Genomic DNA, 23,587 nt, shown 5'->3' with positions numbered 1-23,587 from the left:
AATGATCTAAAGAGATGACAAGATACGCTCTTAATTTTTTAGTCGACTTCACTTCCTCTTTTGTCTTGAGTGTGTATAGACGGACATCTTTCGAGTGCTGACAAATGTAAGCAAGTTTGTATGAGTTAAGCAGATAATATATTAATTGAATATTATTGTGCACTTTTAATTTGTAAGAGGTGATCCCGATTTCATGTCTGCCTTCCTTGAATTAACCTGCATTCAAGTAATTTACAGTTCAACAATCGCAGCGGCCGATGCAGCCAACGACGCCATTACGTGGCGATATTAACTTATGAAAATTAGCGGAAGCGAAATACTCGCCCGCTATTAACATAATATTAATTTTTCTCCACAGCTGCCCGACGTTGCAGAAAATACGTAGCTTTAAGATTCTTATTTTCAGTACCATAGCCGAGACCCAGAGCCAGGACTCCGACTACAATACAATGGTTAACGGAAGTAAGAAAAAATACTCTCGCGCGTGTGTGGGCCGCAATTGTAATTAATAACTAAAGATCTTTTGCTTTAAAGTGAACTGACAAGCCGAGGAAATTAATATGAAAAGTTTATTACGTTGCTCAGCTTGTATGCTCATGTTTTAAGATGCAGCAAGTCTAACATTCATTAACGTAACAAATAATTTGAGATTAATATTGTTAAAAAGGAGAACTTCAGGAAAGCATTTAATCATAAAATCAAAATTAAATGGAATATCATTTTTATTAAGGCCCACCACGTAAGTCGGCAACAATCAAATAATAATAATAACAATAATAATATACTAAATTACGACGGCCGACGGACGCGAGATTGCTAGGTAGAGACTGGCCGTCCGCTTCCGCGACTGCATCTGCACTGTCCATTTTGGTGTCTCCAGCCGCACTGTCCGCTTTTGCTTCTGCACCAGCTCTCTGTCCGTCCCCGGCCGCGTATCCCGCGCGCCGACCATCGTCGCTCAACTGACTAGGGCAGTTCCCTTTCCTGAAGCCGTCCATCTGAATAGCTATAGCTTAGCCTACATTATTTTGCTTTTTGACTTATTTAAATAATCAAAGCTTGACCACTTTCACGTTCTAAATGAAGTAACAATAATATCCATTACATAATAAACGTTAAATTCTTTTACACAAAACCAATACAATTTCCTTCGTAACTTTGAATGTCACGGCCAGCAGCCTTGCAGCAGTCTACTTTCAGGTAAATAAATACAGAACAAAAGTAACTATTATGCACTAAGCTTTACAACAAATATTCTATTACCAAATGATTCAATAAGGTGTCCTGCTGTCATCGTTCAATGTGTTTTGTGTGGAGGAAATGATGATCTGATGCTTAACTGAAAATAACGATAATTTAAATTTACTATTTCTTTTAAACAAATGAAGTTACAGAGTTGATAATTACAACGCTTGACATTTTAATGTTTTTATAAGCCACGAATGACAAGCGACGATTCTCTAAGAACGCACAGCAGTTTTTCCAGAATTTCCGGATGTGACAAAACAATATGTTGCTTGAGAGTGATGAAATCAATTGATCAGTTACGTGGTTATACACTCCTGGAAATGGAAAAAAGAACACATTGACACCGGTGTGTCAGACCCACCATACTTGCTCCGGACACTGCGAGACGGCTGTACAAGCAATGATCACACGCACGGCACAGCGGACACACCAGGAACCGCGGTGTTGGCCGTCGAATGGCGCTAGCTGCGCAGCATTTGCGCACCGCCGCCGTCAGTGTCAGCCAGTTTGCCGTGGCATACGGAGCTCCATCGCAGTCTTTAACACTGGTAGCATGCCGCGACAGCGTGGACGTGAACCGTATGTGGTAGCATGCCGCGACAGCGTGGACGTGAACCGTATGTGCAGTTGACGGACTTTGAGCGAGGGCGTATAGTGGGCATGCGGGAGGCCGGGTGGACGTACCGCCGAATTGCTCAACACGTGGGGCGTGAGGTCTCCACAGTACATCGATGTTGTCGCCAGTGGTAGGCGGAAGGTGCACGTGCCCGTCGACCTGGGACCGGACCGCAGCGACGCACGGATGCACGCCAAGACCGTAGGATCCTACGCAGTGCCGTAGGGGACCGCACCGCCACTTCCCAGCAAATTAGGGACACTGTTGCTCCTGGGGTATCGGCGAGGACCATTCGCAACCGTCTCCATGAAGCTGGGCTACGGTCCCGCACACCGTTAGGCCGTCTTCCGCTCACGCCCCAACATCGTGCAGCCCGCCTCCAGTGGTGTCGCGACAGGCGTGAATGGAGGGACGAATGGAGACGTGTCGTCTTCAGCGATGAGAGTCGCTTCTGCCTTGGTGCCAATGATGGTCGTATGCGTGTTTGGCGCCGTGCAGGTGAGCGCCACAATCAGGACTGCATACGACCGAGGCACACAGGGCCAACACCCGGCATCATGGTGTGGGGAGCGATCTCCTACACTGGCCGTACACCACTGGTGATCGTCGAGGGGACACTGAATAGTGCACGGTACATCGCTCTACCATTCCTAGACTGGCAAGGGAACTTGCTGTTCCAACAGGACAATGCACGTCCGCATGTATCCCGTGCCACCCAACGTGCTCTAGAAGGTGTAAGTCAACTACCCTGGCCAGCAAGATCTCCGGATCTGTCCCCCATTGAGCATGTTTGGGACTGGATGAAGCGTCGTCTCACGCGGTCTGCACGTCCAGCACGAACGTTGGTCCAACTGAGGCGCCAGGTGGAAATGGCATGGCAAGCCGTTCCACAGGACTACATCCAGCATCTCTACGATCGTCTCCATGGGAGAATAGCAGCCTGCATTGCTGCGAAAGGTGGATATACACTGTACTAGTGCCGACATTGTGCATGCTCTGTTGCCTGTGTCTATGTGCCTGTGGTTCTGTCAGTGTGATCATGTGATGAATCTGACCCCAGGAATGTGTCAATAAAGTTTCCCCTTCCTGGGACAATGAATTCACGGTGTTCTTATTTCAATTTCCAGGAGTGTATTATAGATATGAGCAATATTCAAGTTTTATTGGGATCAACATGAAAATTTATGGAGGATGGCAGATTAGAATTACTGTGGCTTGATTCCCTGCATTACTACAGAATTAAATAGTTGTCATAAATGTTTCCCTTTATGGCCGATATTAGGTCCGCCATATTTAACACTGCTACATCTCCTCGGCTGCAGAAGCCTTCTACTGAGTTTTCCTATGACGTAGGCTCTTGTCTGTCTCACTCGCACTCTACAGCGCTTAGGCCTCCATGGACAATGGACGCCTGTGAGTTTCCCCGTCTTGTGCTGAATCTGCGCCCTTTGTGGCACGCGGTCCTGGACGACAGGGCTCGTTTTACAATTCATGTAGGCTGACTCATTTTGCCATATATTTAAATGAGAGCGCAATGTTCGTTAACTCACAAGAGAATACATGAACATATTAAATCATGACCAGCGGGTGGCGATTATAATTCCTTCCTCCGGAGCAAAAGGCCAAACTGTTCACAACTGCGCGTCCTTGTTTGGTTTATTTTCAATGATCAGTGCTCTTTTATTTACACGTACAAACGAGTAAGCACCGGATAACTTGAGATTAAAATACACTGCAAAAGGAAAAGGGAAAATTACATGAAGATCAGAACAAGTCAAGATCCTGCATTACTTTCATTCTTTGGAAAACACTGAAATATTTTAAGATAGTCAGTAAATACCCATAAACACACAGAAAAGCAATTAATAATGTGATAATGCAGACACTAGTACTAACACTATACGTAATACTGTGAAATAGGAGAGATAGGACAGCCCGTCAGTGCTCAAGGTGCTATCACAAGTAAACTGAAAGACAGTTTTGTGACATAATCCATAAGTTGAAAGTATTTATACCATTCACTTTCTTAGAAGTAGCAGCGAAAATAGTATTAAATCATTCAACTGAAGGAGCAAATATTATATTGAATATGTCACTATATAAAACTGTTAAGAGACTAGAAGTAGCACCAAAATCGTTCACTGAAATTAACAGAATTACAGAAGTTCTAAAAACAGAAGCTCATGTGATTTCCATCAGAAATAAAATACATGTGTTCCATCTTAATGGGTAATGTTCTTAGAGATGTATGTAATGCATCCACTGGAACACTGATTTTTTTTTCCTGGCCGTCTTAAACCTGCCACTGATAAACCTGGAACAAGAAGAGATAAATAATTATCGGCCAATTTCTTTCCCGGCGTCTTTTTAAAAAATACTCGTAAAAGTAATGTACTCAAGAGTAGTTTCAAATATAACTTGCAACAATTTCGCTAGCACATCACAATCTGGATTCGACAAGCATTATTCGACTGAGAGTGCTGTTTATACATCTACTCACTAAATACTAAAGGTCTCAAACAATAAAATATCGCCAACTGCCATTTTTTGAGAACTTTCCAAAGCGTTTTATTTTGAATATCGTGTTACTCTTTTGGAAAAATATAGAGTTTTAGGGAACTCGTGAATTCACAAACAACTTATTCGAATGTTGCTTAATAAACGTAATAAAAGAGTTGTGTTGAACAATTCAAACAATGCTGGAAGGAGAGAAAATATTAGTGACTGGGATGAAATCGCAGAGTCCCACTGGTTTCAGTTTTTGGTCCACTTCTGTTTATTATAACATGTGAATGACCCTCCACTTAACATTCACCAAGCATGTTTGGCACTTTTTGTAGACGGTACTAGTGTTATAATAAATCACATTAGAGGGAAAGGAACAGAAGAAAAAGTTATGGATGTTTTCCGAATAATTTCTCTTAATTTTGAGAGAACATACTACATTCAGATCTGTACAGCAAACAGAATCGCACCAACAACTGATGTAGCACATGAACAGGGGTCAGTAAAGAGGATACAAAAGCACCACATTTTGGGTGTATTTGTTGATGAAAACATGAAGTGGACGAGGTATATGGTCGCAGATAAAGCTGACTAGAACAGTCACTGTGGTATAGCGGTTATGATACCATATTGTTGAATGGAGTGTCGTGACTTCAAAACTCACCTGAAATGTAGAATTTTAATTTCTATATTCGGTTCGAGTACATTCTAGAAGTATTCACAAATGTCAGGTATCATTGTACTGGAATGTTCTGTAACTATATATATACCGTATGTGTTCTGGCCGGAGGCAGTTCGCTCCGCTCCCTTGTATGTGTAAGTGCTGAATAAACCTTCGTTAAGTGAACGTAGTATTCGTCATTCATCTAATTAGACCTTCTTCTACGTGACATTATTTTGATGGAGATTCTGGGTAACCAAACAGCATGTTTGCACTGCGGACGACCAAGACATGTGGTGCGCTATTGTCGAGAAAGGCGGCGGATATTTGATGACAGCAGACTCATCTTAGCCAACGCCAACTCCGGGACGACGAAGATGAACAAGAAGTATAGGTGGCTGACCATGAGAAAACTGCTTTCATCACCCTTGAGTGCCTGTATGAGTTTAAGGTAATGCCGTTTGGTTTGTGTAGTGCACCAGCAACTTTTGAACGGATGATGGATAATCTAAGACACCTGAAGTGGACTATGTGTCTTTGTTATTTAGATGATATTATAGTGTTCTCAGAGACATCTGATGAACACGTAAAACGATTAAGGGCCGTTCTTGATTGTCTCCAACAAGGCGGACTGAAACTTAATCCAAGAAAGTGTCTCTTTGGGGCAAAAGAAATCAAAAAGACTTGTACTAAACGAAGGTGTGCGGCCAGACCCAGAAAAGGTGAGATGTATAACGGCATTTCCTATTCCTAAAAGTATTAGAGATGTGAGAAGCTTACTCGGATTATCTTCTTATTACCGTCGATGGACACTGTTTCCGTTACATCCTGATGACGTGGACGACGACTACATCGGTCAGGTGTTAACCAGAGCTGAGGAGGCTCGGCAGTTATCTCGACTCCGCACGCTGCAGGCTCAAGAAAACGATCGCCGAAGGTATGACGCGAGCCATCGCCCTGTTGTCTACCCACCTGGTGACCTCATCTGGATCTTCACTCCTGCTCGGAAGGTTGGTCTCTCTGAGAAGCTCCTCAGGCGCTACTTTGGACCTTACAAGGTTGTAAAACAGTTGTCTGATGTTACTTATGAAGTTGATGATTTCTACACCGACATAAGACAACGAAAGATGAGAGATACGATCCACGTCCTTCGAATGAAGCCCTATAAGGAGCCTGCAACCCAGAGTAAATTCTAAGCTCCAGCGACAGGCAACAAGCGGAAAGGTGACGAAGAGCGTAGCGACAAAAGACGTTCTAAGAAGATCACCGCCAGGGCGAACATCAGTCATCGGGAGTCCGAATATACATGACCGAGAACTCATTCCCGGATTAGGAGGACGTAACACCGAGACGCTGTTCTCTTAAGGAGGGAGGAATGTCGCAAAAGAACCTGAGTAACACAGTCACCGTGGTGTAGTGGTTACGGCAGTAGGCTGTTGCATGGAGGGTTGTGAGTTGAAAATTCACCTGAACCGTCAAGTTCTTATTTCTGTATTCGGTTCGAGTACATTCTAAAAGTATGCACAAATGTCAAGAATCATTGTACTGGAATGTTCTGTAACTGTATATATACCGCATGTGTTCTGGCCGGAGGCAGTTTGCTCCGCAGTCTTGTATGTGCAAGTGCTGAATAAACCTTTGTTAAGTGAAGCTAGTGTTCGTCATTCATCTAATTACGCTTTCTTCTACGTGACAATATTACTAAGCTGCTGAAACAATTAAGTTCAGTTACGTTTTCTCTTCCTATAATTGCTAGTCTTGGAAACAAACGAATCAGTCAGCTTACATATTTTCCATATTTATTCTCAATAATTATTTATGGAATAACTGTATTGGATAACTAATCATTTAAAAAGTACTGATTGCACACATGCGAATAGCAACGATAGTATGTTCAGTCTCACTGATCTTGTACAGATCTCTAGAGGAGTTAGTCGTTTTAAATGCAGAATCACAATACATATATTCGCTAAATCAATTAGTCATAAATAATCCATGGCAATGAGAGAAGAGAACCGAGGTCCGTGCATACAGCATTAGAAGAAAAATAGCATTGATGCAGCCGTCAATGGCTTCGAAAGGAGTCCAGTATGCATCAACGAAAATTTTTGCTCTTTGACGCAATAACCCAAAAAGTGTGGTAGATAGCAAAGCAACTTTTAAATCTGACTTAAAATCATTTCTTATAGACATTCGTTCTGTTCCATACACGAATTTTCATTTAAGGACTGGTGGCCTCTATAAAAGGAACAGACTCTATTGATTTTTTTAGTGCAGCCACCGAGCAACATTTTATAGTAGTGTATACTGATCGAGTGTTTGTATACCGACGAATAAATTTGCGGCTCGCAGCTCGGTCAGGACTTTTTTTTATTTGATACTTGGCGAACAGTCGGAAGTAGTATTTGGTTGTATCTGTTCAACAATTCAAGAATTCACCATCAGTGTATATGGGGGTTCGCGAGTCAGTCTACAGAGTTTAATTTCTTTCCGGCAACACTTTGTGGAGGACTTCACATTCATTGCTATCTAATTACTATCCAGTTTAGGCTGACGTGATGCCACAGTGACATGTAGATGTGATATTTAAATGCACTTTTAACGATTTATCACGAAAAGTTCCACTAGGCCACTGCGATTTATTGTACATTGAGTCATAACCCTTCTAGCATTTATTTATTGTGCACTTCAAGTAACTGGGTTCATCTCGTTTATTAACTGAATGTACGCTCCGATAAATGAGAACAATCGTGCAGACAATAAAGAATCGAAGACACTAACTGTAGCTACATTTCGGTTGGCATGCTGACATTCAAGCTGAAAATTTAAAAATATTTTAGAAGTGTTCCGACACGTCGGAATTCCCTCCATAGTTTATTTTAATAAAAAATACTGGCCCAAATGAAAATATGATTTCTGTTACCTTTCTGGGTAGCTAGGGAGGTTTTCCAACCTATGCAATTCCATAGTAACATGCTTGTGGTGCTAAAGTACGTCCCCTTTAAATTAGTTACGTCCAATTGCATTTAAAAAGTTTCATTATCTGGTTCAGCAGAAAACTGAGTGCTGAACAATTTCAGTTAATTTTCATTGTAAATAAATCTTCAACCCTTGTCTCGAAATAACTTCAAAGTTGTGCGATATTTCGTTGGTAATTCACGAAACATGTCTCGAGGTAGCTGCTGCGATTAACGACTGAAAAATACTAGCTATTTTGAACGACAATGCCTTTCAAACAATCTGAGTTTGTACAGGAATACGTTGAACTTAATTTTTATTATCAGTGGATTTTGTACAAATATATTTACTCTAATTTTTTTTCTTTGTTTTTGGATTTGTGGGGATTAACAGCCTCCATATGCGTGTTGTTGTATATAGAGCAGATTTCGAAATACGATCTTAAAAGGTGTCACCGGAGTGTGGATCCTTTCGAAAAATGACGGAATATGGCTACTTTTTACTTGTAATTAAGAGTGATTAGAAAATGAGGTGAAAGACAGATGTCACGAACGTGCTTGACAATGACGCTTAGTCGAAATTAGCTAATCGCACGATTAAATAAACATCCCATTACAGCGGATCATGTTTACGTTTATTAAATATTGAATTTATTTGCGTCTCGTGACATCGATGTCTGCCGCTCAGTAGACATCGCTCAATGACTCTTCCCTCTCTATTGATTTCATTTCCATACATGGGGTGGTTTATTCTGGAATGACAAAACAGTCAAAGAGAAATTTTCTCCTATCAAGACACCGTACAAGGCAGTAGTATCGTATGTCACCACTTGATGCATCCACGTCTTGTATGAACCTGTCATTTGGTGGTAATCTACATCGTTGCGCCGTAGAAAAAAAAATGGCTCCAAGCAATATGGGACTTAACATCTGAGGTCATCAGTCCCCTAGACTTAGAACTACTTAAACCTAACTAACCTAAGGACATCACACACATCCATGCCCGAGAAAGGATTCGAACCTGCGGCCGTAGCAGCAGCACAGTTCTGGAGTGAAGTGTCTAGAACCACTCGGCCACGCTGCGCCGCACAGAAACTCACGCAGTGCATTGGAGTATCTGTGAGGAGGACGGCCGCATGACAGGTAGCCTACCAATCCAAACGCCAGGTGTCACTTCTCCGACGATGGGGTTTCAGCAAACATTGCTACCCTGCATCGGAACATACATTGAAATGACAGGAGTCATGGGATGCTTCCTGATATCGAGTCGAACCACTTCCTTTTGCCCGGCGCAGTACAGCAACTCGACGTGACGTAGACTCAACCAGTCGTTGGAAGTCATCCGCAGGAATATTGATCTGCCCATAACTGCAAAGCATTGCCGGTGCAGAATTTTGTGTGTACGAACTGACGTCTCGATTATGTCCCATGTCGGGCCACCTGGGTGGCCAAATCATTGCTAGAACTGTCCAGAATGTTCTTCAGACCAGTCACGAACAACTGTGGCCCAGTGACTTGGGGCATTATCATCAATAAAAATTCCATCGTTGTTTCGGAACAAGAAGTCCATGAATGGTGGCCAGTGGTTTCGAAGTAGCTGAAGATAACCATTTCCAGTCAGTGATGGATACAGCTGGACCAGAGGATCCAGTCCATTCCATGTAAACACAGCTACCACCAGCTCGCACAGTGCCTTGTTGCAACTTGGGTCCACGGCTTCGTGAGGTCTGCTCCACAATCAGACCCTACCATCAGCCCTTACCAACTTAAACCGGTACTCATCTGACTAGGCCACAGTTGTCCAGTCGTCTGGGGTCCAGCCGATAAGGTCACGAGCATAGGAGAGGTGCTGCATGCGATGTCGTGCTATTAGCAAAGGCACTCGCGTCGGTCGTCTGCTGCACAGCCCATTAGCGCCGCATTTCACCGCACTGTACTAACGGATATGAGCGTCGTACGTCCCTCATTGATTTCTGCTGTTATTTCAAGCATTTATGCTTGTCTGACAGCGTTGATAACTGTACTCAAACGCCGTTTCTCTCCGTCGTTAAGCGAAGTCCGTCGACCATTGCGTTGTCCATGGTGAGGGGTAATGCCTGAAATGTGATATTCTCAGAACATTATTGACACTGTGGATCTCGTGATTTTGACTTCCTTAACGATCCCCGAAACAGAATGCTCCATGCATCCAGCTTCAATTATCGTTCTGCGTTCAAAGCCTGTTAATTCCCGTCGTGCGACTATAATAACGTCGCAAACCTTTTCAGATGAATCACCTGAGTACAAATGACAGCTCCGCCTGTTCACTGTCCTTTTATATCTTGTGTGCGCGATACTACCACGATCTGTACATAGGCATATCGCTATCCCATGACTTTTGTTACTCAGTGTAAAGCAGTGGGGACCAAATCGACAGACTGATCGTCACATTGTGGTGCACCTGTCAGAAAGTCAGACTACTTTCGGTGTGGAACTACTTGTTACTCCGAAATAGCTCTGTTGTCACTGAACGTAATTATTTGTAAATAACTTATAATGAGCACACCGGGCAAAAAATTAGTCACCTCCATGAGAAATCATTCTAATACCTTGAAACTCTGTCTCAAGCCTACATAATGGCCTGCTTTGGAGAGAAAGAGATTCTGCAGGTTTCTTCACGTATGTCTAGAGTTATAAAACTACCGTAGGCTATTGTAAATTGGCATACGTAAACATAGAGTACCGTACTTTTCTCAGCAGCTTTGGGCAGTTAAGGCAGTAGCCGCGTCACCAGTATTTAAAGGGTGTTGTACACTTATCAGGCGTCACCTCATAATGATTGCTTTCTTTACGTATGCTATCAATCACTTACTAGAGTCCCCTAAACACCGGAAACCATGGACCGTCTAGAAACTGAGTGATATACGATTACAAAGGAACCATGGACCGTCTAGAAACTGAGTGATATACGATTACAAAGGGCAGGATAGCCTAAAGAGAATTTTAGTTCAACATAGTTATCTTCCTGTCTTTTACTTAAAAACAAACAGTATTAATAGCAAAACAAACTGTTGATGGTTAATGCAGGTTTTTATTCGTAAATTGTTGATTTGTAACGTGAAACAGAGGGACGTTCTTGTAAAGATAAAGGAAACAATACAGATTTATTACATAGCGCTAGAAAACGCAATTTCTTAAAAGCAAAAACATATCAAACATCGCTTCAATACTTAGTCGAGCTTACGTAAAACATGTCTCTCGTATTTCTGTGCAACTCTCTCACTTGTCAATGGCAGGAAACTGTTGGCATCGTGATAAAGAAAGTTCTGTTGAGTACAAACTAACAACATAGTTATATAGGTGTTTTGTGTTTGTGCATATAAACTGTATTTGAATCAAAAGTAATTACTTTGGTTACAGAGAAGCGCAGACATTACCCGAGCAGTCAATTTTTATCCCTTTGTAAGAATATAAAATATACAATGCACTATGCGACCGAACCGCTGAATCTTTCCATCAGTAAATGGGGTATGTTCTCCACTGACTCGGTTGTTTTAACCCCCTCCACTGACGGAATGACCCACTTCCCAATTCTGTATGTATAAAACCAATACGGACTTGTAGCTGTCACGCCTTTGCGCTTACTGCTACGTATTTTAACTGTAAATAGCTCAGTCCCAATGGTAAGAGGCAGTAGTGAATTCACGTAGTTAATATTTGAATCCAGCACAGCTGCCACAAGCTCAGCTCACTTTTACTCCACTCCTACCCTCGCCATTGCACCACATTAACTAGGTGCTACGTGGACCTTGCTAAATTCACTTGCGTATACATTTTTGACCGTTACTCGCCAGTATTTACCTAATGAATAGTACACTCCTAACCGGACTATTTCCCTAAGAGCTGTGATGATTGAATGGGTTCGATCCACGGCCTACAGTGCCCTACAGTTCACACGGTAACACTGCCTACCTGACCCACTTAACTTGGTAGTGAGCTTATGTATCCAATCACCACTGCTAGCAGCAGTGGATAATCCTATCAGCACGACGAGAGCAGCAGACTTACCGTCGAATCCTCCTGAAAATACTTATAACTACGGTCGCCAGCTCTGAAGGAGCAAAAGAATAAATCAATTTTTGGGCTCGTTTCAAAGTGAAATGGCTTGAGTTGAATTTAAACTTAATTCTGAATATTACTATTTCTGATCATTCTAGATGATTCTACAAAGCAAATACTCTCTCAATTTCTGTGAGGTGGCTTGGTAATTACTACCAAGACAGGTTTTGCAACTTCGGTTAACAAAATTCTATCCTTCAACTTATTTAATGATTTTGGATATTACTCTTTGGACCATTGATACAGAATCAGTTAAGTGACTTTACTTGAAAGGTTGCTCAGAAAAATTTAAGTAACTGTAAATAGGCGACTCATTCTGGTGTGACCATTGCTCTTTTCAACATTCTTATACGCTAAAGTATTCTACAACCAAAAGAATTGTAAATGAAAGAGGCGATGGTGGCCTCAGTCTGATTTCGCTATACTATGTTTGAGGTTACTACACTTTACAATGAACAACATGTGTCATAATTTTACTCATTACTATATTCTGTCCTCTGCACTTGCATAAAAGAAAACTGGTATTCTCCTTTTACATGTATACAAAGTTCGAGTTAACAATTGCAAGCAGTCTTGCCTTGGGTAGACGTGTCGGTGCTGGTGGTGAGATGCATGTGGCTAACGCAGCTCTTCACGCCTCATGCCCTTAATGGCGGCTGGAACTACGAGCTGTAGCACTCGTATAAGCTACTGTACATCCGCCATAAAATCTGGGCGGAGGAACTCTTACAATCAGCCCCAGTGGCATAGAGGCGGCTTCAACAACCATTCGTCGCGTTTTACTCCAAAAAGGCAACGATATTCGCCTCTTCGCTGTTGCACAATCACTTTTGCGTGAGCACAGTTACGCACGTCCGATCACGTCAACACTCCCCAGGCCATTTCATTGTTCAGTCCCTGTGTCTCCAGCTACCCCTAGCTACGCTCGTATCACCAAGAGTGGGGGCGTTCCCCTACCACCTTTTTACCGAAATCATTTATTATTTAAGAATATTTATATTTACTACCCTGGAGTTCATACCAGTCATAATAATTTACTACTAGCGCTTTACAACATTAAATTATACAGTAATAACTTATAATTACCAAGAAAAAGAATACATTTGACTGAGAGCATAGTGCATTGTCTGACAGGCAGCGCTATTCCCAGTTTCGCCAATAGATGGCATCAGGGTGCACTCCCTGGCAGTCTCACACAAGCGCGCCCGTTTCAGACGCGCGGGCTCCAAATCACTGTCAGCCCCCCATCATTTCAGTTCCGTTACAACTATCTCTGCTTGATGTTCAGTTCTAATTACGTACAAAGCAAACAGCCAAATAAACGAAAGCAAAGAGAAGTCTTCGGTTCCCAGTGTCTCTCTTATACATTCATTTATATTTCTTTCCCTACCAGTGCTACCAATGCTACCGATAATCTTACCATTTACTAAGTCATTTACGTAGTGTACCAAAATTACCGAACCGTAGTTTTGGTAGAGTTGCCACATCCAACTGAAGCCGTTCGCTGATGTTTCACCAGGTAAAGCTACGAAATTGTGCGAATGTTGATTGCTAATTTTCACTGATTGTTGCAAACAGTCGCAGACGTTTTCAGCAGGATTAAGATCAGGTGATTAAATTGGCCATTCGATGTCATACCAGAAATATGCGCTTGTAGCTCTGTGACCAGGTCTGTTTTTCTCTTGGAATAGAGGATAGGTACTGCATACTCATTGTGAAGATGCAGAAGGAAGGGCAACACTTGGTTACCGGTATCGTTTAAATGAATGGTTCCTGATCATTCTAATCTGAATGAGGGGGCCCGAGTATTAATGCCAAAAACACCACTCAAGGCAATACAGAACTACCTCCGGTCAGGACGAAACCCCTTCACACATTGGAGGTTAAACATATCGCTGACATAGTAGACGTGACTGAAAGTTGTAGTAGAGGTGTGCAGCCATTATATTCACAATGATGAAAATAGCTTTAAAGTAGATGGTTCCTCTCAATATATATCATAGAGTGTTTCTGGGTACTTTTATTATTCATTACGCGTTTCGGTCTCTCCACATCTTCAGGTGACTATTTAGTACAGAATGAACATACAACTTCGAAAAGAATGTCAATTAATGTCGACAGAGACAAAGTTTACTAGTCCATGCAGCAAATAACTGTACGACCTAACGTGTGTGTAAACTTCATATTTCTCTCTACGTTAATTGGCGTTCTTGTCAGAGTTGTATATTCGTTCTGTGCTAAATGGCCATCTGAAGGTGGGCAGAACCTGAAACGCGTAATGAATGATAACTGAATCCATAAACATCCTGTGACTATTATTTTGCCACAAACTAGCTACTTTAAAGCCAGTTTGATCACTGAGGCGTCGGTGCTGCAGAGACGCTAAAAAGCGTCTGATCGGATTACGGTGCAGTTCTCCATTCTTATGTTCTCCAGTTTCAGTGTTATTGGGACCAGAGAAGACGTGCAGGTTTATGTGCTCTTCTGAGCAAGAGTCCTTTGTGAAATTCCCTACTTTAAATTTCTGTTTCTGCAGTTATCTTCGCAACGTTTGCTCAGAATCTCGTTGAGATGGACCTGCTTTCTCTGACAGCAGAAATTCATGTCGGAAGGAAGGGAAGATTAGAGTTTAGCGTCTCGTCGACAGCACGGTCATTAGAGATGGAATACAAACACGGATTACGAGAATATGTGGAAGGAAATCTGCCATACCTTTTTCATAGGAACTATCCCAGCACGTGCCTGCGTTGTTTTAGGGAAATCACGGAAAACCGAAGTCTCAATGGTCGCAGCGCTATATCATAGGTAAGTTTCGCCGTTGGTCTCCAGTCCTTGTCAGTTAGGATCTTTTTGCGAGTACTATTCATAGGTCGTTTAAGATGGCTCCGAGTGTATTAGGATTCCTTGTAGAAACATCGGAGAGTTAGCATCGATAGAACAACGGTACGGTCGTAGACCCAGCCAAACACGAGAGCTCTTTTATGCCTCTCTGTCGTGTCCCCAGGCCGATTCATATTACTGTATTTTTTTTTCTTTTTTTAACATGGCTGCGTGGTCACCGATTTTTTACAAACTAAAAGCAATTACACCCCTCGGTAGCAAAAATTAAGTCTTTTGACCTGGTTTCGGAACTTCTGTGAGTGCCTTCATCAGAAATTAGATATTCAAACTGGCCTATAACATGAGTACAAAAATTATGGTAATTTTTTATAAAAGTATAAGCACTGACTAACAGTATGAAAAAGAAACAGTACTTACTTGCCACGTGTAAAATATGTTTATTTTATTTTTTACGTTACATGTAAGTACTGTTTCTTTTTTGTACTCTTAGTCAGTTTTCAGTCTTAAAACTGTACTTCTAAGCTTTTACGTAGACAAAAAGTTGCCATGTCTGCTGCTATCAAAGGAAACATTGCCTTTTACTTCATGTACTAAATAATGTTCATCCTAACATTCATCTGTCTATATTTTAAATGTTAAGTAGCCTACTTATATTTGCGACTACTAGATGACATTCTTGGTGTCATGTTCACCTGCCCGCAGCTGCTAACGCGAGCGCCTCAGTCCGTTGCTACCTGTGGCTTGACACGTGCGAGCACCCCATAGTGGCTTGCCTTCCATGTATTATTTTTTTAATTGCGACTAAAGCTTTATCATTCGATATTTATTTTATGATTGACATGTAAGTACTGTTTCTTTCTTGTACTGTTACTCAGTACTTACACTTTTATAAAAAAAATTCCCATGAATTTTGTACTTATATTATATGCCTGTTTGAATGTTCAGTTTCTGATGAAGGCAATTATAGACGTGCCGAAACAAGGGCAAGAGAATTAATTTTTGAGACCGAGGACCTTAACTGCTTTAATTTCAGCTAAGTGTACTGATTTCATACAACGGTTTGGGACATACACACACACACCGTATCAGTGCAATGACTCTCGTCATCGATACAGGGTCACATAGCTGGCTTTTACCAGTACTACGGACACAGCACTCCAATGCGACCGGCGTGTTCTATTAAGGAGGTCAGATAATGATTTTCGGGAGGCGAATATAGTGAATTTTAGAACATTTATGAAGACTTCTTGTACTCCAGTCACCATAACTAGCTGATAAAAGCTTGACTTTGTTGAAGGGAGTCGACTAGTCATCACCAATAACTGATGAATATTTACTAGCATCCTGACGTACGATGAGCAGCAAAAGCCTCAAAGGAAAGAGTACTTCTCTACTCGGCGGTTAAATACAGATTGGCAGCCAAGCTGTTCTAGGCGCTTCAATCCGGAACCGTGCTGCTGCTATGGTCGCAGATTCGAATCCTGCCTCGGGATGAATGTGTGTGATGTCCTTAAATTAGTTACGTTTAAGTAGTTCCAAGTCTATGGGACTGATGACCTCAGATGTTAAGTCCCATAGTGCTTAGAGCCATTTGAATAATTTTTGAACAGATTGGCAAAAGTTGTCGATCTGGCCTTATATTCCTTAGGAAAATAACATCTTCTGCCAATCAATCGTTGCGGTAGGCACCTTGGGGAAGGTTAACACAATCAGCCGCTACAATCTGTATGTATGTAAAGGCCATTCTCTTGACTGACTGGCTGACTCATGATCGCCTAGTCCAAGCTGCGGGGTAAAATAGGAGACGAAATGCTTATTGATAAGACGTCGCTATTAAGACAATTTTGAAACTAGCCTACGAAAACTGATATTTGGTTTTTCAGTCAGAAATAAAAAATTAGAGTTCCAAAATTCCTGAGAAGATAGCACCGTGGATGAAAACTTATTGAAAATAAATGAACTGCTAAATTATTTTTAAAGATGCGTCTATGAAACATTTTAATTACAAATAAAAAATAGTGGTTCAGTGATTTTGGAAATTCAACACCTAAGAGGCTGCAATAGGTGATGAAATGTTTTATGGAACATTCCATTATCAAAGCATTGTTAAAGCTACGTCTATGAAAATTTAAATTTGGTTTTTCGGGTAGAAATTATAAAATACGCACCTCACTGTTTTTGCAAATTTAATCTCTAATGAGGTTAAATAGGGGATGAAATGTTTTGTGAAAATATTTCATTGTGGAAGAATTTATGAAACTAAGTCTCTTAAAGCAGACATTTGGGTTTCCTGTTAGAAATGATAAAATACGTGTTTCACTGTTTTTGGGAAGTCAGTCCCTAAGGGGGTGAAGTATGTCCACACTGATGCATTGACTCATCGTCGCCCAGCCCACACAGCTAGGAATAGTAACTTGAAACTTGCAGAAGGCGTTGATCTTATACTATAGACATCGTATAAGAAGGTATTTATTGCGCTGTTAACGCAATTTTCAAGCCAGAACTACGAAAAATATTTTTTTTTCTGGCTCAGAAATAAGCAAATACGCGTTTCAGCATGTTTGGAAATTGAACACCTATGGGGGTGAAGTTTCGGCTGAAAATTTTAATGCAGTTGGTTATTAAAGTGCTGATAAAGCATTTTTAAAGCTACGTCTATAGAAATAGTATTTGACGCCTCAGTTGGAAATTAAAAATCTATGTTTCAATGTTTTTGGAAATTCAAACGCTACGGGCGTAACATTGGCGATGACAGCTGTTATGGAAATATTTCATTAGAAAACATTTTCGAAACTAAATCTCTGAAATTTGTATTTGGTTTCTTTGTTAGAAAAAAAATGTTGCTCTGCCACCATTGACCAGACGTTTTCACTTGGTGAGAGATCTGGAGAATGTGCTGGCCAGGGCAGCAGTCAAATATTTTCTGTATCCAGAAAGGCCCGTACAGGACCTGCAACATGCGGTCGTGCATTATTCTGCTGAAATGTAGGGTTTCGAAGGGTTCAAATGAAGGGTAGAGCCATGGGTCGTAACACATCTGAAATGTAACGTCCACTGTTCAGAGTGCCGTCAATGAGAATAAGAGGTGACCGAGGCGTGTAACCAATAGCACCCCATACCATCAAGCCGTGTGATACGTCAGTATGGCGATGACGAATACACGCTTCCAATGAGCGTTCACCGCGGTGTCGCCAAACACGGATGCGACCATAATGATGCTGTAAACAGAACCAGCAATGTCGCTATTCGATAAACCGCAATCATGATAGGCTACAATCAGACCTTTATCAAAGTCGGAAACGTGATGGTACGCATTTCTCCTCCTTACACGAGGCATCACAACAACGTTTCACCAGGCAACGCCGGTCAACTGCTGTTTCTGTATGAGAAATCGGTTGGAAACTTTCCTCATGTCAGCACGTTGTAGGTGTCGCCACCGGCGCCAACCTTGTGTGAATGCTCCGAAAAGCTAATCATTTACATATCAGAGCATCTTCTTCCTGTCAGTTAAATTTCGCGTCTGTAGCAGGTCAGCTTCGTGGTGTAGCAATTTTAATGGCCAATAGTGTATTTCGTTATTAAAGCGTTTTTGAAACCAAATCTAAGGAAGTTTACATATGAATTCTCGTTTCGAAACACAGAAGTATGCGTTTTCGGATATTCAATCCTCAAGGGTGTAAGATAGGAGATGAAAATTTTTATGGAAATATTTCATTACCAGATCATTTTTGAAACTAAATCTCTGAAAATTTGTTTGCTTCTTAGTTATAAATAAAAAACTTCGTGTTTCAGTGTCTTTTGGAATTTTAATCCGTAAGGGGGTTAAATAGGAGATGAAAGTTGTTATTAAAATATTTCGTTATATTAAAAACTTTTGAAACTAAGTCTATGAAAATTTGAATTTGACTTCTAAACAATGTCCTAGTTCATGAACAACGGGCAACTTATGAGTGGCCAAGTAAGTGGTCCCGACAGTCGGGATACCAGTTACTTTGGAATATGGCTAGGCATCTCGGACATATTCTGAGTCGTGGTCACCTTTGTGCTCATACAGCAAAGACTACCAAATCCACCTGTTAGTCCCTCAACCGTTAGAGGTAAAATTCAATGGGACTCGAGGCAAGTAAGGCTAGCAACCTGCTTCCCTGGCACTTTAAATATGATGATGGCAACAATCAGAGCAAAATGCCTCGGACCTTTGGAGGTGACGGAGTCCCACCTCTAACTGACAAACCAGGGACTCCTAAGATACGACTCGGCAAACAAATGGTAATGAGATGGGGAGCTATTAATATCAATGGGGGCTACTCTGGGAAGAAGGTAGAGCTGGCAGAGACTGCAAGTAAGATGGGGCTGGATATTTTAGCTGTTAGTGACATTCGGGTAAGGGGTGAGAAAGAAGAGGAAGTGGGAGAATACAAGGTCTACCTGTCAGGAGTCGAAGCAGGAATAGCACAATGGGATGTAGGGCTTTACACCAGGAAAGAAATGGAACCCAGGGTAGTTGCAATAAGGTATGCAAACGAACGACTGATGTGGATAGATGTGACAGTGCCTAGCAAGAAAATTAGGATTGTGTCAGTATATTCGCATTGTGAAGGGACAGATCAAGATAAGATGGATAGTTTTTATGATGCACTCAGTGATGTAGTTGTTAGAGTAAAGGACAAGGACGGTGTTCTGCTCATAGGTGATTTTAATGCCAGGATTGGAAATCGAACAGAAGGGTACGAAAAGGTTATGGGTAAATTTGGAGAGGATATGGAGGCCAACAGGAACGGGAAACAACTCTTGGATTTCTGTGCCAGTATGGGCTTAGTAATCACAAACTCCTTTTTTAAACACAAGAACATTCACCGGTATACTTGGGAAGGCAGGGGAACCAGATCTGTCATTGACTATATAATAACAGATCAGGAATTCAGGAAGGATGTGAGGGACACACGTGTATTCAGGGGATTCTTTGACGACACTGATCATTATTTAATCTCCAGCGAAATTGGTATTGTGAGACCGAATGTGCAGGAGGTCAGGTCCATATGTAGGAGGATCAGAGTGGAGAAACTTCAGGATAAGGAAATCAGGCACAAGTACATGACAATGATCTCAGAAAGGTACCAGTTAGTTGAATGTAGTCAATTACAGTCATTGGAACAGGAATGGACAAGGTACAGGGACGCAGTGCGAGAAGTGGCTAAAGAATGTCTTGGAACAGTAGTGTGTAAAGGTAGGATGAAGCAAACAGCTTGGTGGAATGACACAGTCAAGGCAGCCTGTAAAAGGAAAAAGAAGGCGTATCAAAAATGGCTACATACTAGAACTCAGGTAGACAGAGAAAGTTATGCTGAAGAAAGAAACAAAGCCAAACAGGTAATTGCAGCATCCAAGAAGAAATCTTGGAAAGACTTTGGAAACAGGTTGGAGACTTTGGGTCAAGCTGCTGGAAAACCATTCTGGAGTGTAATTAGCAGTCTTTGAAAGGGAGGTAAGAAGGAAATGACAAGTATTTTGGACAGGTCAGGAAAACTGCTGGTGAATCCTGAGGATTCCTTGGGCATATGGAGGGAATATTTTGAAGAGTTGCTCAATGTAGGTGAAAATACGAGCAGTAATGTTTCAGATTTCGATGTACAATGGGATAGGAATAATGATGGAAATAGGATCACATTTGAGGAAGTGGTGAAAATGGTCAATAGATTGCAGTGCAATAAAGCAGCTGGGGTGGATGAAATTAAGTCGGGACTCATCAAATACAGTGGAATGTCAGGTCTTAAATGGCTACACAGGATAATTGAAATGGCCTGGGAGTCGGGACAGGTTCCATCAGATTGGACCAAAGCAGTAATCATACCAATCTTTAAAAATGGAAACAGAAAAGATTGTAACAACTACAGAGGTATCTCTTTAATCAGTGTTGTGGGTAAAATCTTCTCAGGTATTGTTGAAAGGAAAGTGCGAGTATTAGTTGAGGACAAACTGGATGAAAATCAGTGTAGGTTTAGGCCTCTTAGGGGTTGTCAGGACCAGATCTTTAGCTTACGGCAAATAATGGAGAAGTGTTATGAGTGGAACAGGGAATTGTATCTATGCTTTATTGATCTAGAAAAGGCATATGACCGGGTTCCTAGGAGGAAGTTATTGTCTGTTCTACGAGATTATGGAATAGGAGGCAAACTTTTGCAAGCAATTAAAGGTCTTTACATAGATAGTCAGGCAGCAGTTAGAGTTAACGGTAAATTGAGTTCATGGTTCAGAGTAGTTTCAGGGGTAAGACAAGGCTGCAACCTGTCTCCACTATTGTTCATATTATTTATGGATCATATGTTGAAAACAATAGACTGGCTGGGTGAGATGAAGATGTGTGAACGCAAAATAAGCAGTCTTGCATATGCGGATGACTTAGTTGTGATGGCAGATTTGATTGAAAGTTTGCAAAGTAATATTTCAGAGCTAGATCAGAAATGTAAGGACTATGGTATGAAGATTAGCATCTCCAAAACGAAAGTAATGTCAGTGGGAAAGAGATATAAACGGATTGAGTGCCAAATAGGAGGAACAAATGTGCTGTTTGAGGCTTTCCCGGCGCTGCATCTGCTTGATAGGTTCCCGGGATTTACGCCGGATCATATTGTAGAAACCGCACAATATTTCAGCGAGACAACTGCCCGCCATCTTCAGGTGCTACTGTCGCGTCGCTGAGAAGCGCGCCAATTTATATGCTGGCTTTCTAGAACAGCGCAGGCGCCAGCGGGGCATAACGTCATCGAAGACCAATCGTAGACAGCGTCGAATACCAGAGTCCTCTGCTGAAGAAACGGGTCGCGGTCTGCGGAAGCGCGCCGCGGCGCGGGAAAATGCGGCCGGGAGCGACGGACCCCGTTCGCGCGCGCGATTTAAGCATCTGCGCTAAGGCTTCCCATCTGCGTTGACTCGGCGCGGTTGCTAATTTGTGGCTGATGATTCCTTAGTGCCGCCAAGGCTGGTTCCCAGGCTTTGCTCAGGTGAAACCCCGTGTCTCTGTTTAATAGGTCACTGCTTATACGTATTTCGACCGCGTGCGTAGAAAAGGAGACGGCTCCTTGGGTCACAGTGTGTTCCGGAAGCCTACGCACACAGACTTGTATTTACAAGCTACGAGCTGTCATCATCCCTCACAGCGCAGCGGTGTATTACGGACGCTAGTGCATAGGGCTAGAGCCATCTCAGATCAGGACAGCTTATCGGCAGAGCTCAACCATCTCCGCTCTGTATTTGCCCAGAATGGGTACTCCGAGAAGCAGATCCGGAACGCGTTTCGACCAGCACGCTCCAAACCTCAAGAACAACCTGAAGAAGCAGATAACACCACGGGATTGGTTTTTCTACCGTATGTCGGTGGCGTGTCTTTTAAGGTGGGCAGAATTTTCAAGAAACATCGGATTAAATGTGTTTTCCGGCCTCCAGCAAAAGTGAAATCGATGCTGGGCTCTGTTAAAGACAACCTCGGCCTGAGCAGACCAGGAATATACAAAATCCCGTGCCAGTGTGGGAAATCTTATATTGGCCAGACGTGTCGTACGGTCAAAGACAGATGCGACGAACATAAACGTGACACGAGGTTGGGTCAGCCAGAGAAATCTGCGGTTGCTGAACATTGCCTTGACACGGGACACGGCATGAATTATGAAAAAACTAAGATCCTCTCGCATGCTTCCACATACTGGGACTCCATCATCAAAGAGGCGGTCGAAATACGTATAAGCAGTGACCTATTAAACAGAGACACGGGGTTTCACCTGAGCAAAGCCTGGGAACCAGCCTTGGCGGCACTAAGGAATCATCAGCCACAAATTAGCAACCGCGCCGAGTCAACGCAGATGGGAAGCCTTAGCGCAGATGCTTAAATCGCGCGCGCGAACGGGGTCCGTCGCTCCCGGCCGCATTTTCCCGCGCCGCGGCGCGCTTCCGCAGACCGCGACCCGTTTCTTCAGCAGAGGACTCTGGTATTCGACGCTGTCTACGATTGGTCTTCGATGACGTTATGCCCCGCTGGCGCCTGCGCTGTTCTAGAAAGCCAGCATATAAATTGGCGCGCTTCTCAGCGACGCGACAGTAGCACCTGAAGATGGCGGGCAGTTGTCTCGCTGAAATATTGTGCGGTTTCTACAATATGATCCGGCGTAAATCCCGGGAACCTATCAAGCAGGAGGAACAAAGTTAGAACAGGTGGGCGGTTTCAAGTACTTAGGATGCATATTCTCACAGGATGGCAACATAGTGAAAAAACTGGAAGCGAGGTGTAGCAAAGCTAATGCAGTGAGTGCTCAGCTACGATCTACTCTCTTCTGCAAGAAGGAAGTCAGTAATGGTTCAAATGGCTCTGAGCACTATGGGACTCAACTTCTGAGGTCATTAGTCCCCTAGAACTTACAACTAGTTAAACCTATCTAACCTAAGGACATCACACACATCCATGCCCGAGACAGGATTCGAACCTGGGACCGTATCGGTCTCGCGGTTCCAGACTGCAGCGCCTAGAACCGCACGGCCACTTCGGCCGGCGGAAGTCAGTACCAAGACTAAGTTATCTGTGCACCGTTCAATCTTTCGACCAACTTTGTTGTATGGGAGCGAAAGCTGGATGGATTCAGGTTACCTTATCAATAAGGTTGAGGTTACGGA

Source organism: Schistocerca cancellata, chromosome 1 (assembly GCF_023864275.1).
Source record: "Schistocerca cancellata isolate TAMUIC-IGC-003103 chromosome 1, iqSchCanc2.1, whole genome shotgun sequence".
In the NCBI taxonomy this organism is placed as follows: domain Eukaryota; kingdom Metazoa; phylum Arthropoda; class Insecta; order Orthoptera; family Acrididae; genus Schistocerca; species Schistocerca cancellata.
Note: the sequence above shows the minus strand (reverse complement) of the source record.